Below are 16,123 nucleotides of genomic sequence, written 5' to 3'. Positions count from 1 at the left end.
CTTGGCCCTTCAGCCTGGAGATTTCCTCATGGAAACCACTTACTCTTATTGGAATCCCAGGGTATAATTAGCAGTCTGGATCTTCGGTTCCCTTATTCTCCTTGATGTGAAGATGAATCCTTTGCCAAAAATCATTGTCAATGTCAGCAGAGCTGCTACTTGAAGAGAGCATATGAAGGAGCTGTTGCATGTTGACTATCTCCTGTATATTTATTGACTGAAACATTTGAGCTGTTGATTTTCACATTTGTAATTTTAGATCACAGATGCCTAGCATGTTTAATCATACAGCAAAGCTCACATTTAATGAGAAAAATGTCAAGTATATTGTTATCCACCATAAAAGCTGTGAAAAATATTTCTGCCATCTGCAATGTGCCTTCTGCTGCTGCCTCTAAGCATTTATTTTTCCTGGTAACAATACAAAATTAACAGTCAGGCAAACATTTACAAAAAAGAAATTTCCCTCAATTTCCTCTTTGTTTTGCAAGACCAGAAAGAAGTATGATCCATGTGTTCACATCTTGTTGAGACGCTTTACTTGGATTCCTAAAACCATCTTCTACTAGATAGCTTAACACTGGAGACTTCCACATACCCTTTTAACATTCCCACTAGAGTGATTTCCTAAGTCCCAGATGAGCCACATCAGCACAACGTAACCACCTAGGAGGATCTTCCTCTTCCAAACATGACCTGTGCACATGATGGCTGACCCCATTCCATCCTTACCTCACCTGTAGCCTCCTCTCTTCCTCCCTCTGCCCCAGGTGCCACTTTCCCTTTCTTTCTTTCCTTCTTTCTTAATTTCTCTCTTTCCTTCTTTCTTTCTTCCTTTCGTCAATACTGGGACTTGAACTCTAGGCCTAGGCATTGTTCCTAAGCTCTTCAGCTCAAGGCTACTGCCCTACCCCTTGAGCCACAGTACCATTTCCAATTTTCTAGTAGCTAATTGGAGATGAATCTCATGGACTTTTTAGTGCCCACATTGGTTTTGAACCTTGATCCTCAGATCTTAGCCTCCTAAGTAGCTAGGATTACAGGCATGAGCCATCATGCCTGGCTCTTGTTACATTTTCTCTCTAGCCTCCATGTTTTCTCTGAACAACACCTTTTTCTAGTTCTGTGTGGTTATTTCCGATGTCATCCCCTCTGGGAAGCACTTGACACCCATGCACACATGCACGCACACACACACACACATCAAGATAGAACCCACTAGAGCTTGTGTCCATGAAGCAATGTATGTCAACCTGCATGGAGAACCTCAAGCTTAATAATCACCTTCTTCTCTGAGATCCTCTGCAGCTGGGACCCCCACAGCTGTCTCCCAGCCCCACCCAGCCCCTACTGATGGGAAAGCTGTGACAGCTGCTTTAAATGACTTAGAAGACACAAAAATTACTCTTAGGGAGACAGGAGTAAATGAGGCCTCTCACCCAAGAACTTGCTGGTTTGACTTTGACAACACAAAACCTTGCCATGGCTGTTTATTTCTATGATTTTTTTCTCTGTACTTGAGCTTTTTCTTCTACTGAAAAAAAAAATAACAGGGCTGGGAGTTTGGCCTAGTGGTAGAGTGCTTGCCTTGCATGCACGAAGACCCGGGTTCGATTCCTCAGTACCACATACATAGAAAAAAGCTGGAAGTGGTGCGGTGGCTCAAGTGGTAGAGCTCTAGCCTTGAGAAAGTCCAAGGACAGTGCTCAGGCCCTGAGCTCAAGCCCAGGACTGGCAAAAAAAAAAAATAACAGTCCTGTCAGCGACCAATTGATAGTGATAAAAACTCTCCTTTTAGACAGTGAGTTCACTTGTTCTTAAGTCATTCTTTGCCACAAACTGCAGGCTTATTATACGAGGAAAATGTGGTATTTTGGTGAAGCCACACTCTTAGAAGTTTATAATTTACCTCGCCTGATGACTAAGGTCTGGAGGTTTTCTCTGCTTATTTGAGTGTGGTTTGGGTGGGGAGGCAATAATAAACAAAGGCTCTCTCAATGGAGCCCATATGTGGAAACCATGGGGGCAATACCTGCTCTTCGAAGCCACCTTGTGCTCGAGTGGGGTTGTTGGAGAGTAGAGGAACAGTTCTCTCCATTTCAGTGCCACCTCTTCCTCTGAGCAGTGTCTTACTGCTCCAGACACACTGGCCTACCACCTGCCCTTTGTTCCCCACCCTTTTGCCTTCTTGAATTGTAGTCAAAACTTCCGTTGTTAAAGATAAACTCTCCTGGCATGACTTCTAGCAAGAAAAGTTGCATTTGGTGTAGGACAGTGGGAGAGCTCAGCAAACCCAAGAAAGGTTATAGAGTCAGACATGTGGTAGAAGATGAACTGGAAAATGGACAGCAGGAAAGCATGTAAGGCTCCGGATGGCTGCCCATACTCTCACCTTAGGAGACTGCGGCCAAAGCAGAACATCCCTGAAGTCACAAGCTCTAAGACAGAGAGGATTCTCTCTTCCATCCTGTTCTCCATATGTAAATACCAGATATGTAAATGTGTGTGTGTAAATTCCTGACATATGAATTGTGGGCATGTAAATCTGCATATACATATGCCAGTCACTTCCTCCCAGGAGTCAAACTTGGCCCAGGAGGCAGGCACATGCCTGCATTTATATACAGCTCATAGTCCTATGAGAAAGTCAGTCTCGGGCTAAGCGCCAGTCCTTGTTCCTCTCCCCTTTTCCCACCCACACCAAGTAAACTTGAAGGCAGATCAGACAAGGAAGCTCCAAGATGACCATCAGCCACTAGACACTAGAGTGGGGCTAAAAACAGATGCTTCCTCACAACCCTCAAGGGGAACCTATTCTACTGACAAATTGATCTTGGGATTCTAACCCCCAAAACTGTGCATTTCTGCTGTTTCAGTCAAAAGTCTGTAGCAGTATATGGATCTAACATATTATCCTTTGAGAAGAAAGGAACAGACAAATTAGGCAGGAAAATATTATCCTTTGAGAAGAGAGGAACAGACAAATGAGGCAGGAAAACATTGCCTTAACATTGAAAGAGGTTAGAAAGAAAGGAGTACTGTTGCAGAGTTCATAAACATGGATGATCAATGACTGGAATTCCCCTGCAAGGTGAAGTGGTTGAGTTTAAGAGATTACAAGAGTAGATAGAGATAGATAGATAGATAGATAGATAGATAGATAGATAGATAGATAGATAGATAGATAGATGATAGACACCCCCCACAATAGAACAATAGAAGACACACACACAGAGATCATAATCATACTTTAAACACATATTAAGTTAGTCATACAGGAATACAGAACCTCAGGTCCAACTATTTCTCATCAAATTTCCAGAAATTTGTGGATGATTTTAAGGAATGCTTTTTCATTTGAACATTTTTGTTGGTGCTCTTTTAATCTACTTTTTCCCTGAGGGTCAGTCTTGTCTTTAGACAGTTTTCATTCTTTCTTGGCAGGACTGTTGATTGGGTTTTGTTTTGCTTTTATGTTTGTTTTTCAGAAATTCTTTGTTCAGGGATCAATCACAAAGCTTCAATTACAAAATATCTTGTATATTGAATATATATATAATTCAAAATTTGAAAGTGAAAAGAATGTCTTTAATGATCTAGTGTTGCCCTATCCAATATGGTAAGCAATGAACACAAGTGGCTATTTAAATTTAAATGAGTTTAAATGAAATATTAGATGCCTCAAAGTTGGGCACTAGTGGCTCACACCTATAATGCTAGGCACTCAGAGAGCTGAGACCTGAGAATTAAATTTTGAAGCCAGATAAAGCAGGAAAGTCTGTGAGACTCTTATCTCTAATAAACTACTGGGGGGGAAAAAAGAGCCAGAAGTGGAGCTGGGTCTCAAGTGGTATAGTGCTATCCTTGAGCAAAATAAGCTCAGGAACAGTACCCAAGCTCTGAATTCAAGCCCCAGGATGAGAGAGGGAGAGGGAAAGGGAGAGGGAGAGAGGCAGACAGAGAGAGAGAGAGAGAGAGAGAGAGAGAGAGAGAGAGAGAGAGAGAGAGAGAGAGAGAGAGAGAGAGAGAGAAAGAGGAGACTGAACACACACTCACACACTCCAAAATTAGTTTGGAGCAACAATATTTACAGAACACTGACTGTGAGCCAAGCATTATGACATATCTGTATTATCAAATATATTATACACATATATACACAAAAGTCCCCTGGACTTTTGAATTTTGTAGTCACATAAGAGAAAGATGCAGTCACTACAATACTAGCAATAACAAATGCATGCAGGATACAAAGACAGACAGAAATATTAATACAAAGGTGGAAAGATTTAGGTAAAGGCAGTGTGTACATTTGCAGGTACGTGAAGTGTTTCTGAAGAAGAAAGTTCTAGAGAGGAATTACCATTTTGGTAAGTTGTGTGTGAGTTTTCTGGCATAGATTTTATACAAGAAAAGCTAGGTCTCTGCCTGTGATCACAGCTCTTGGTTGAAACTGTGAAAACTCCATCTTCATGCACAGAGCACACTATTCACACAGAATCTCCTGTGAGACACAATTATATAAACTGCGTACAAGTCACCCAGAGTATTCTACTCTGGGATAATCTCTGACTGAATAAAAATAAAAAGCAATAACAAAAGAAGATACTAGCTATCACACAGGAATCAGAAAATAAACCAGGTGAGTCCCACCACAGGAGTTAGAAAACCAGGTGAGCCTCTACTACTGCTCCAGCCTTCCAAAAGCATCAGGAGCCAAAATAGAAGGGGGAACCCCAGTATAGAGGGGGGAAAACATAGCTGCCAGTTGATGCCTAATTTAGAAGACACTGCTGAGAGGATCTGTGATTTCATTTATACAAAATGTTCAGAATGGGCAAAGCCACAGAGATGGAAAACAGACAAGGAGTTTTCATGGATTGGAAGGGAGCTTTGGAGAAGCTCCCTTAAGAGGTACAGGTTTCTTTCCGGAGTGATAAACATGCTGTGATGGTAGCCTATGGAAAGGATCACACAGTTTTGAGAAAATACTAAAACACCAACTGAACTGTTCTCTTTAAAAGGGTGAATTTATATTAGGTGAATTATATATTGATAAAGAATCTTTTTTTTAAAAGGATAATGTACAGGGCAAGAAGAGGAAGGTAAGAATGCATGATGCATTTCTGTATTCTTTGTAGGGTGTGTGTATGTGCAAACACATGTACATGTAAGTGCATATGCATGCATTAAGACTTGAACTCGGGGCCTTGTACTCTTGCTTAGTTTTTTGTGTTAGGTAACACTTCTAGTGTTCTATCCCCACTTCTGGCTTTTTGCTAGTGTCTCAAGAGTTTCTCTTCCCCAGCTGGCTTCAAACATTGATCCTTAGGTCTCAGCCTCCTGGGTAGGTGGGATTACAGGTGTTAGCCAGCACCTCCTGACTCTTTTAGATTTATTTTGTCTTTTTTACTATTACTACCATTAATCAATTGCTACATTTCTGAAGATCTGCTATGCTCCTATCTTTCTGGCTTTCTTGTCCGTCCGGTCTTTCATGGAGCAATGTCACAGACTTTGTTCTCAAAAAAACAGAAATTGACAATCTCATGGTTCTCAAGGCTGGAAGTCCAAGATCCAGTAGAAAGTATGTGTGGCTGCTGAGATGGGTCATATTCCTTGCTTACAGACAGCCTTCTCTATGTGGGCTCCCCCCCGCATACACACCCTCCTCTGACCACACATTCCTGGAACCTCCTCTCTTATAAAATATTAAAACTTAACCTATCCTGGCTAAAGCAGCATCATAGCAAAGATTTTGTCTTGTGTGAATATCTTCATACTTATAATTTCTAAAACACTATATACTATGTCAAAGAGTTAACACTTTATTAGCTATTACAGCAAGTTCCTATTATGGAATATTTATCTCATCCCCTATATTTCCTAGCAAATGATCAGATTTCAATCAGCATGTTTGTGCTGATGATTCTATTTTTATTTCATTCCTTAGGTATGATTACTAGATCAAAGCAGCCATAATCTTAAGGGGAGATTGATTTGTATAGTCTTCTGCTTTGTTACCTGAAATATAGAAATGCACATCTTTACTAGAATGAGGTAGTTCTTTTATTTCTCAACTATTAAAAGGATGCATTAGTACATAAATTGGTGCAAAGATTCATTTTAAAACTGGAATATTGTAAACAAACTAATATGCACTATATATTTATATATACACAAAGCAGAAATCAGGTGGTAATTAGTAAGTTTTATAAAGCAGTTTCTTGAAGTGCATTTACACTTTTATTTAGTCTAGGAGAAAAATGGTTGGTGTTAAATTAGGTAGTGGGGTATAGAGTGTGTTTATTGTATTGTGAATTTCACATAAGTCATATACTTGATGACCTTAAAAGGCTAAGGTAAGGCTGAGCCTGGTGGTGCTTGCTTGTAATTCTAGCTCTTACAAGGTAAGGCAGAAAGATGGAAAGCAGCTCAGGGGCAACCTGAGTTATATAGCAAGCAAGCAAGCAAGCAAGCAAGCAAGCAAGCAAGCAAGCAAGCAAGCAAGCAAGAAAGAAAGAAAGAAAGAAAGAAAGAAAGAAAGAAAGAAAGAAAGAAAGAAAGAAAGAAAGAAAGAGGGAGAAAGAAAGAAAGAGGGAGAGAGAAAGAAAGAGGAAGGAAGGAAAAAAAGAAAGGAAAGAGAGGGGAGGGAGACAGGGAGAGAGAGAGAGAGAGAGACAGGGAGAGAGAGAGAGAGAGAGAGAGAGAGAGAGAGAGAGAGAGAGAGAGAGAGAGAGAAGGGAGGGAGGGAGGGAGGGAGGAAGGGAGGAAAGAAGGAAGGAAGGAAGGAAGGAAAGAAAAAGAGAAAAAAGAAGAGAGAAAACAGAAAAAGGGAGGAGGAGGGAAAAAGAGAGGGTAAAAAATGAAAGAAAAGTAGTTTGAAAAGAAATTTTAATTTAAATAAGAAATAATCTTTTAAATGTAAAGGGGGCTAGGAGTTTGGCCTAGTAATAGAGTGCTTGCCTAGCATGCACAAAGACCCAGGTTCAATTTCTTGGTACCACATACATAGAAAAGGCTAGAAATGCTGCTGTGGTTCAAGTGGCAGATCCCTAGCCTTGAGAAAGCTCAAGGACAATGCTCAGGTCCTGAGTTCAAGCCCCAGGACTGGCAAAAAAAATTAATGTAAAGAGTACATCACATCTTGGTTTAAATAGGTAGGAAGTCAGAGGAAAGCCAGACAGACCTGAATGGCTTAGAGCATGTAGGCAGAACTCTCTGTTTCTGCAGGTCAGCCTTATCTTCCACTGCACTGGATTTTTTTTTTTGCACACAAGTTCTTCCACAAAGTGGAAAGATGGTCCCCCCAAACTTCCTTTGCCAGGTTAGCAACACAAGGAAAGAAAAACTTATTCCTAACATGGATGTGTCCCTACCCCCGAAGACCTTGTGACTTCATCTAGGCCATGAGCCCTTTGCATCCACCCAGCTTGTGACCTGAAGGAGGTCGTGTGCCAACTGACAGCACCTGGGGAGCAAGGGAGCAGACAATAAAAGTGCCCTGTGTGCTTTGTCTTCCTACAAATTGTATGAGCATGTGAACAACCACAGTGAAGAAAATCCCAGGTTAGCCTGTAGCATCTTGCACAATCAATATGAGGCCATTGGCGTGTGTGTGTGTGTGTGTGTGTGTGTGTGTGTGTTCTTTTGGTTATGCACACCTGTACTGGAAATTGAACTCAGGGTCAGGGCACTATCCATGAGCTTTTTGCTCAAGGCTAGTGTTCTACCATGTGAGCCACAAATCCACTTCTGGATTTTTCCCCCCGTTAATCGAAGATGAATGACATGAACTATCTTGCATGAGCTGGCTTTAACTGTGATCTTCAGATAGGTTTCAAACATGAGCCACTAGCACATGACCAATGGGCACCTGTTAGAAAAATCTTTGTGAGTTTAAGGACCCAAGCTCAAGCCCCAGTTCCAACACAAATAAAAAGATGTAAACATCTCCAGAAGATAGAAATGCCATCCTGAAAAGCACCCAGTGGTTAAAACTGAGACAATCTATGGCACCATTTCAATATAAATAAATGAATATGCAAAAAGTAGAAGGAAAATGTCTCCCATATAGAAGAACCTCAATATAAGCGAATAGCCATTAAGTTACACTATTAAGTTGCAGTGAAGGCTAAGTCTTCTGTCCTAGCGTGTGAGCTGGTCCTAGGGACTGGATGGTAATAGAACCAGGGAAGAAAAAGGGAGTAAATTTACAGTGGATTGTTCTGTCAGACTCCACCACAACCAAGGGGTCGATTAACCTCGACCCCTTAGGATTATCACCAGCTATGAGTCATTCTGACATAACTCATTGAGAAACACTGTACCTCTGTGGTATTCATCCCCCCTTCAAAAAAAGAACACTACCAGCGTCATCACAGGAAACCACCAGCCAAACTCAAATTGCTGGGCATCATATGGAATATCTGACCACTACTCTTCGAAAGAGTGATGATTGTAGAAGTCCAAGAAAATGTCACCATTGGAAGAAATTAAGTCTAAATGAGCTGTATGATCTTGGATAGGATCCTGGAAAAGAAAAGTTGGCAAAATTCAAACAAAGTCTAGAGTCTCATTAATAGTATTTGTTAATCTTAATTTCCTAGTTGTGAAAAACATACTGTGGTTATGTGAGAGGCTAACAATGACATGAAACTGAGTAAGGGTTTTGGAGACATCCTTATTTTATCTTCCATTTTTCTACAAATCCAATATCATTCAAAAATAGGTTGATTTGGGCCAGGAGTTTGGCATAGTGGTAGAGTGCTTGCCTAGCATGCACAGAGGCCCGGGTTTGATTCCTCGGTACCACATACATAGGAAAAAGCCAGAAGTGGTGCTAAAGTTCAAGTGGTAGAGCTCTAGCCTTGAGAAAGTCCAAGGACAGTGCTCAGGCCCTGAGTTCAAGCTCAGGACTGGCACAAAATAAAATAGGTTGATTTACTGTATTAGGAGAGATGAAGGTAGGGAGCTCTGTAGTAGAGGCTCGTGGGTTCCATCCCAAATACCAGAGAGAGGTGGAAGGGAGGGAGAGACAAAGGGAAGAAGAAGGAAGGGAGGGAGGGAAGGGTGGATAAAGAGAGGAGAGACATGAAGGAGGGAGGGTAAAGGGAGAAAGAAAAGTACAGAGAGAGCAAGGGAGGAAGAAGAGAAGGAAGGAGGGAATGAATGAAAAAGAGAGTGAAAAAAGAGAAAACGGAATAAAGGAAGGAAGGAAGGAAGGAAGCCAGCCAGGCAGGTGTTGGTGGCTCATTCTTGTAATCCTAGTTATTCAGGAGGGTAAGACTTAGAGGATTGGGGCTCAAATTTAGCCCAGGCAGAAAAGTCTGTAAGATTCAATCAAAATTCAGATCTGAAGGCATGGCTCAAACAGCGGAGTGCTAGCTGACAAGCAAGCCAGCTGAGGAATAGGGAGACACGGAATTCAAGTACCAGGGTGACAGCAGTTACAATACTCAATGCACAGAACTAGAGGAAATGGATGGGGTTGGGACAGTTGTGGGGAGAATGATGAAAGGAGAGGCATTGATCAAGATGCATGGTACTGCTAATCTGATGTGTTGAATTGAAACCCTTTTGTATATGTACTTAAGATCATTAAAAAAAATTGAATGATAACAAACAAAAAAAGAGATTTAAAAAGGAGGAAAAAGACTGATGCCCAAGGGATTAGGTGACCATATATAGTCACACTGTTCTGGAAAGAATAGAAATAATATTAGAGCATAGACAGTTTGCTCCTAAGGCCCTTAATCTGTATCTTTAACACCACCTGACACACTTTCAGAGAAGAGGTAAAAACCCCATATCACTTTTCTGCCTAGTTTACCTTTGCATAATCCTTCCAGAGAAGTAGACTTTCTGCTTCCAAGTTGTCCTCATCTGTGGTTACCTAAACCCCTTAGACTCTCACAATCCTAGTAATTTCTAGAAAAGAAATGCAGGAATCTTAGAAAAGAGAGAGGTGGGATAGGAGGGGAGTTGAGAACAGAGAACAGTGAAATTGAATTAAGCGAAAAATTATCCAAATGTCTACAGACTTCTTGCCCTGGACAGAGTCAACAGCACTTAAAAGAAAATTGCTCAGCGCTTTGGATGGAGCGTGGGCATTGGAGCAGCTGCTCTGAAATGCACGTGAATTGGAGATGCTGGCTTCATTCTCTCATTGATTCTCTTCTGGGATTCAGATCACTGAATGCCACTAATGACCCCCATAAGACCTGCCTGGTCCTATATTAGCTAATGCTCAAGCTTACGAATGGTCACAATGACTCTAATATCTTTCTTCATCCAGTAGAACAGGCTTGCTGATCAAATCTGTCCATTGTAGATTTTCATAGGACCCATGAGTAAGAAGGTTTGTTACTTGCTTACATGGTTAACAACAACACTGTTTTGACATACCTAAGGCAAAGTTTGGTGTCCATAAAGTTGTGTTGAAACCTGGTCTTGCCTGCTGGTGATCAAATTTTCCCAACAACTATGGGAGACATTCCACACTCAAATCTTAGTACTCTGGGTGTAGATAAAGAAACTCAAGCTCGAAGAGATTGAAACCCTTCCTTGTAAGAACCCAAAAGAAACAATTGGCCAGGCTCTTCCTGGACCACAACGGTCTACTACTAGGAAGAAGGAGGCATGATTTATTTCTGTACAGAGGATAAACTCTATAGTGAGCACATACTGCTGCAATTCTCTTTCTCTCCATCTCTCCGTTTATCTCTGTGTCAGTGTGTCAGTGCTAGGGTTTGAAATTAAGGCCTTTTGCTTTTATCTGGCTTTTTCACTCATGGCTCTATCTCTGGAGCTATATATTCACTTTAGGCTTTTTGCTGGTTAACTGAAGTTAAGAGTCTTTCAAATTCTTCTGCCTAGACTGCCATCAAACCAGGATCCCCAGACCTCAGCCTCCTAAGTAGCTAAAATTAGCTATGAGCCACCAGCATCTGGCTCAATTGCTCTTATTTTGCCCAAAGTGGTAGAATCAGTAAGTGCAGGAAGCAGAAAAAGCAGGCCAGCAGTACCTCATGCCTGTGGTCCCAGCTGCTTGAGGAGCTGAGAGCAGGATAACCACTTGAGGCCACCTGGGGGCAGAAAAGTTCACAAGATCCCTCAACCTATAGTCAGGCATAGCACTATACAACTATCATCTCAAGCTATGTGGGAGGCTGAAACTGGATAGAGTGTGACTATGAAAGAGATGTTTCCAGGGAAGGAAGCTGAATTCAGTGCTGTGTGTCTGTGATCCAAGCAATGTCAGGAAGCCTAAAGCTGACACACTAAAGCTCAGGCGTATAACTGGGCAGAAACTGAGACCCTGCCTGAAAAATAACCAATGTCTACTCAGGGGGTTGAGATTTGAACCAGATGGGGCAGAAAAGTTCTAAGACTTTTATTTCCAATTAACCAGCAAAAAGCCAAAAGTGGAGCTATAACTCAAATGGTGGAGTGCCAATCCTTACCAGAAAAGCAAAAAGAGAGTACGTAGGCACTAAATTCAAGCTCCAGTACTCACATGCACATGCACACACACACACACACACACACACACACACCAAAAAATAGTGTAAAATAAGGTGAGGCTGGGGAGAGTGCTACTGCAATATTTCAGGAGGCGCAAGGCATTGAGTTCAAATCCCTGAACCTCCACAAAGAAGAGAGATATGGAGAGAAGGCAACAAAGTGTGCCCAGTAGGGAGAAGACAGAGAACATGGTGAAAAGAAGCCACAAGCTGTGGAACCTCAAAAGCAATGGCCCAGAGAGCCAATTTCAGCCTGAGGAGGACTGGATGATGAATGAGACATTATCCAAACACAGACACCTTCTAATTGTGACCTCAATTGTGGTCTTGGACTATAACCTTATTTGAGGGAAGTATCTTTGCTAGTGTAATCAAACCAAGATGACATCATACTAGAAAAAGATGGGTCCTAAGCCCAATAACTGGATCCATGCTGTCAAAGAGGATACATCAGATACCCTCAGGATGGAATATCATGGCAGAACAGAAGCAAAGACTGGAAGTTGCATCCACACACCACAGAACGCCAAAGGTTGGCATAGCCACTAGAAATCAAGGGAGGCAGGCAGGAAAGTAGTTCTCAGAGATTCCTTGGAGGAAGCATGGCCCTGGGGATACCTTATTTTTGTGGTCCAATTCTGATACTCTGAGATAATAGGTTTGTGTTGTTTTAAGTGACCATTCTGTGGTACAGCTGTCTTTTCATATCTGTGGGGCACTGGTCCCAGGATCCTTGAGAATCCCAAGATCTGAGATGTTTGATGCCTTCTACAAATGTTATGTTATTTGCATAACCTTTACCCATCCTCCTGTATACTTTAAATCATCCCTAGATTACTTGTGAAACCTTTACATATCTATAGATCTGTCTATATCTACATATAGTAAATGGTTGCCACACTGTGTTGTTTAAGGCATAATGAAAATAAAAAGTGTCTGCACATATTCAGTACAAACACAACCATGGAAGACCTCGTGCACACAATACATATTAGCAGCAACGTGGGTTTGCTTTTCTGTCTTTCGCCATGGGAGGCTACATCAAAGTAGGTATCCACATTCCTTCATTCATCAGGGCTCCAGGCACAGGCAATTGAAAGTTTAGCTTATTGAGAACTTCTGGACTTCTTCCAAGATAGTTTCCATCCACAGCGGTCGAATCTGTGGAGTTGGCGCCTACAGATGTGAAGGGCAGACTGCATTTCGTGAAAACCACAGAGAAGTTAGTGCATATGGGAAGCCATCGAGTCGTTTAAACTGTGAAAGGTGCTATCGCTGTGGGAGATAGGGTGAACTGGAAGGGCTTGTAGCCTATGCAAAGCACTAATTTGATCCTCAACCTGCCAGCCTCACAAAGTAACACAGGAAACACACTAGAAGAGACCTTTGGAGGAGGTGAACTGCTGCAGGTGAGAGCTAATAGAAAGCATCCCTAAGGAGATGGACAATTCTTTCACTGACTGTGTGCAGTGATGACCAGGAAGAATGCAAACCAACAGCCATCCATTCAAATCTAGCTGTGGCCCAAGTGAAGGAAGGAAATTGCAATGACTGACCTTAATGTAACAGAGATACTTGATGGCTGTCCAGACACATGGCTCTCTGGAAGAGTGTCCTCAAGGCAGACTGCCTGGTTTTCCATTTGTTTGTTTGTTTGTTTTTGCATTCACAGTTTCTACAGAGGGTTGAGTGCAGAACCAGCCACTACTATAGCACAAGCTCAACTACTCAGTACTGAGTACTCCACAGGGTTGAACTTCTTACGTGGACAAAGTCTAGAAGGGGGATTGTGGCTACATGTCAAGACTCTTATTTTCTTTTTCTTTTGATTTTGTCCATGTGGCCAGAATCTATGGCATATATTAAAAAGTAAGTATATAATCAAGGACGTTCTTGGTTCTTCCTGCAAAACTCCTCTTCTTCCTCTTCATCCTCCTCCTCCTCCTCCACCTCAAACTGACTTTAAATCTCAATGCTCAGATCTCAGTCTCCTCAATAACTAGGATTATAGAGTCACCAGCACCAGCACCCAGCCTAATTTTATTATTATTATTATTATTACTATATTTAATTCATTGTACAAAGGAATTTCGATCTAATATGTCAGTTTATGAGTACAATGCATCTTAATGTCTTTTGACTTGGAATCAGTGCTAACAGGGACCAATTAATAATTAGTGGACTATATTTCTAATTAGGTATCTCACATCTGAAAGTGGGGGCTACCTGGTTAGCGTCAGAGCAGTGAACAGTATACATTTCCACTAGGCCTTGATAGCTTTTCTTTTCTCTTCAATAGTAAATTAAAAAAGAAAAAGCTTCTATCCTTATGGTCGTGATAGAGAGATTTGCAGATGTTTCAATGAGACTCTTCATTTGGAATTTATGCAGCAAGGAGCCTATTGACTTTTTGTCACTGAGAACATGAAGATTTATTATTTCCAAAGATAAGTAATAACCTTGACTTTGACTTGGTCAATATTTATCTCAGAAGTCAATAAATTTCCTGCAATAAATTTCAACAAAAGCTAACATTTTCCTGATTTGGATGTAAAGTTTGCAAATCCCCTACCCCCAGATTCTCCATTCTTTTTCATAGGGAGCCAGTGGTGGTCCAACCTGATGATGAATTCCCAGACATACTTTATTTTGGGTCAATTCAGTCTGGTTATGACAGGAGAATTTTATCCAAATAACAATGTGGGTGGGAAAATTATAGACTTTGAATCTTTTTGTCTTCACTAGTTATAACCAACAAATCTTCTTCTCAGGCCTGCTTTTTCTAAAACTTATTCCCAATGGTAACTTCAGGTACCAGTCTGAGCAGAATGAAGGACCAACCTGTCTACAAAGGTACAATGTGACACCCGTCATTTTTGTGCCAGTAAGGGAAAAGCATTATATTAGCTGCCCTATTACATTTTAATAGTACATGATCTCATACTAACTTCCCACAAGTTCAAACTCCCTTTTTAATATTTGTTGGTCACATAGCCTGTCCCCCCTTAAAACTACAGCTGACCCTGTGAGCAGCAGGAGTTTAGCTTACTTTGTTGGACGTGACATAATGATAGTATCCCCTGATGATTCATCCTCAGAGCCCAGAGGGAGATTTTCCTGTTATGATGTCCCTGGCTTCATAATCTTTGGATAGACTGTGTGTCTTGCTCTCTCTTTTTTTTATCTCTATAACAAAATACATGAGACTGGGAAATTTAGAAAGAATAAAGATTTATGTAGCTCATGGTGCTGGTATCTGCTTGGCATCTGGTAAGGGTTTAAGATGGTATAACATGATAGTAGAGGTCACAGGGTGACAGAGAACATGTGCCAACTCAGAATTTTCCTCTTTTTTCTCAAGCCACTAATACTATCACAGGGGCCCTACCCCCAATAATTTCATCTAATCCTAATTCCCTCCCTGAATGCCCTACTTCCTTACAAATGCACAAGCATATAAATCCAGGGGTTATATTTCAAGTTTCAATGTATGGTGCTTAGGGGATACATTCAAACCATAGCAATGTGCATCACTATTTATCAGCATACATGAGAGCGCACGCGCGCGCACATGCGCGCGCGCACACACACACACACACACACACACACACACACACACACACACCTCATCATGACATTTCTTCCCTTCACCTTTAGGGGGCACCAACATGAAGGTGTCTACTATCTACATTGGTCCTGGACTCCACCTGTGACCCACAGAAGCTGATTCACAGAAATTGTTCAGCCATCCTGCCCATGTTATCTTTCCCACTCCAACATGTTGGCAGATGAATCTGAAAAGGTGTGCTTATTAGTGGGAGACTGCACTTCAGCACCTGGACTTTTTCCATCTCACCATCATTTTAGGAAGATAATGCTTAGCTGGACTATGTCCAGACTTTCATTTGTCATGCAGGCTTTTTTTTTCTTCTACTGTTTGTTTGACTCTGTTTAGTTTTAGTTGGGAATAGGTTTATTTATTTTATTTATTTACCAAAATTGCTTGAATTACTGATGGGACACTTTAAACATAGAAAAGATGCATTTAAATTATGTCAGAATGAACCCAAACAATGAGTCAATGGTTCCAAATGCAACACCCCTCCCCCAATAACACCATGTTTCTTCTTTAATATTTATGTTAAGAAGATGTAACAGATCAAACAAGAGTTCTGGAGCCAGACTGCCTGAATTTGGATCCAACCTCTCCCACTTACCATCTGTATGATCTTGGGCAAAGAAATGATCTCTTTGTGCTCATTTCCTTTTGAGTAAAATTGAGATAGATTCTCAATTGCAAGGAGAATTAATTGAGTTAATATTTGAAAACTACTTAGATAGTACAAAGCACATAGTGAGTACTATATTACATGTTCATTAAATATATACACTGATCTCTTACAATGATAATGACTTTTTAAACATAGTTCTTCTTAGCGACCTCAAACACATTAGTACCTTTAATTTTATGGTGATTCTCTTAGCCATATAAAGTGCCAAATCCAACAGATCAGGTGTTCAAGCTTAAGGTAGGAAAAAAATAGTAAACATTCTCATTGAGAGGTTTTGAGTCTAAAAACAATTGCACTCCCATGATA

The sequence above is a fragment of the Megascapheus bottae genome, chromosome 5 (genome assembly GCF_031878675.1).
Source record: "Megascapheus bottae isolate mThoBot1 chromosome 5, mThoBot2.hap1, whole genome shotgun sequence".
In the NCBI taxonomy this organism is placed as follows: Eukaryota; Metazoa; Chordata; class Mammalia; order Rodentia; family Geomyidae; genus Megascapheus; species Megascapheus bottae.
The sequence above is the reverse complement of the archived record's forward strand: the minus strand, read 5'-3'. Positions refer to the sequence as shown.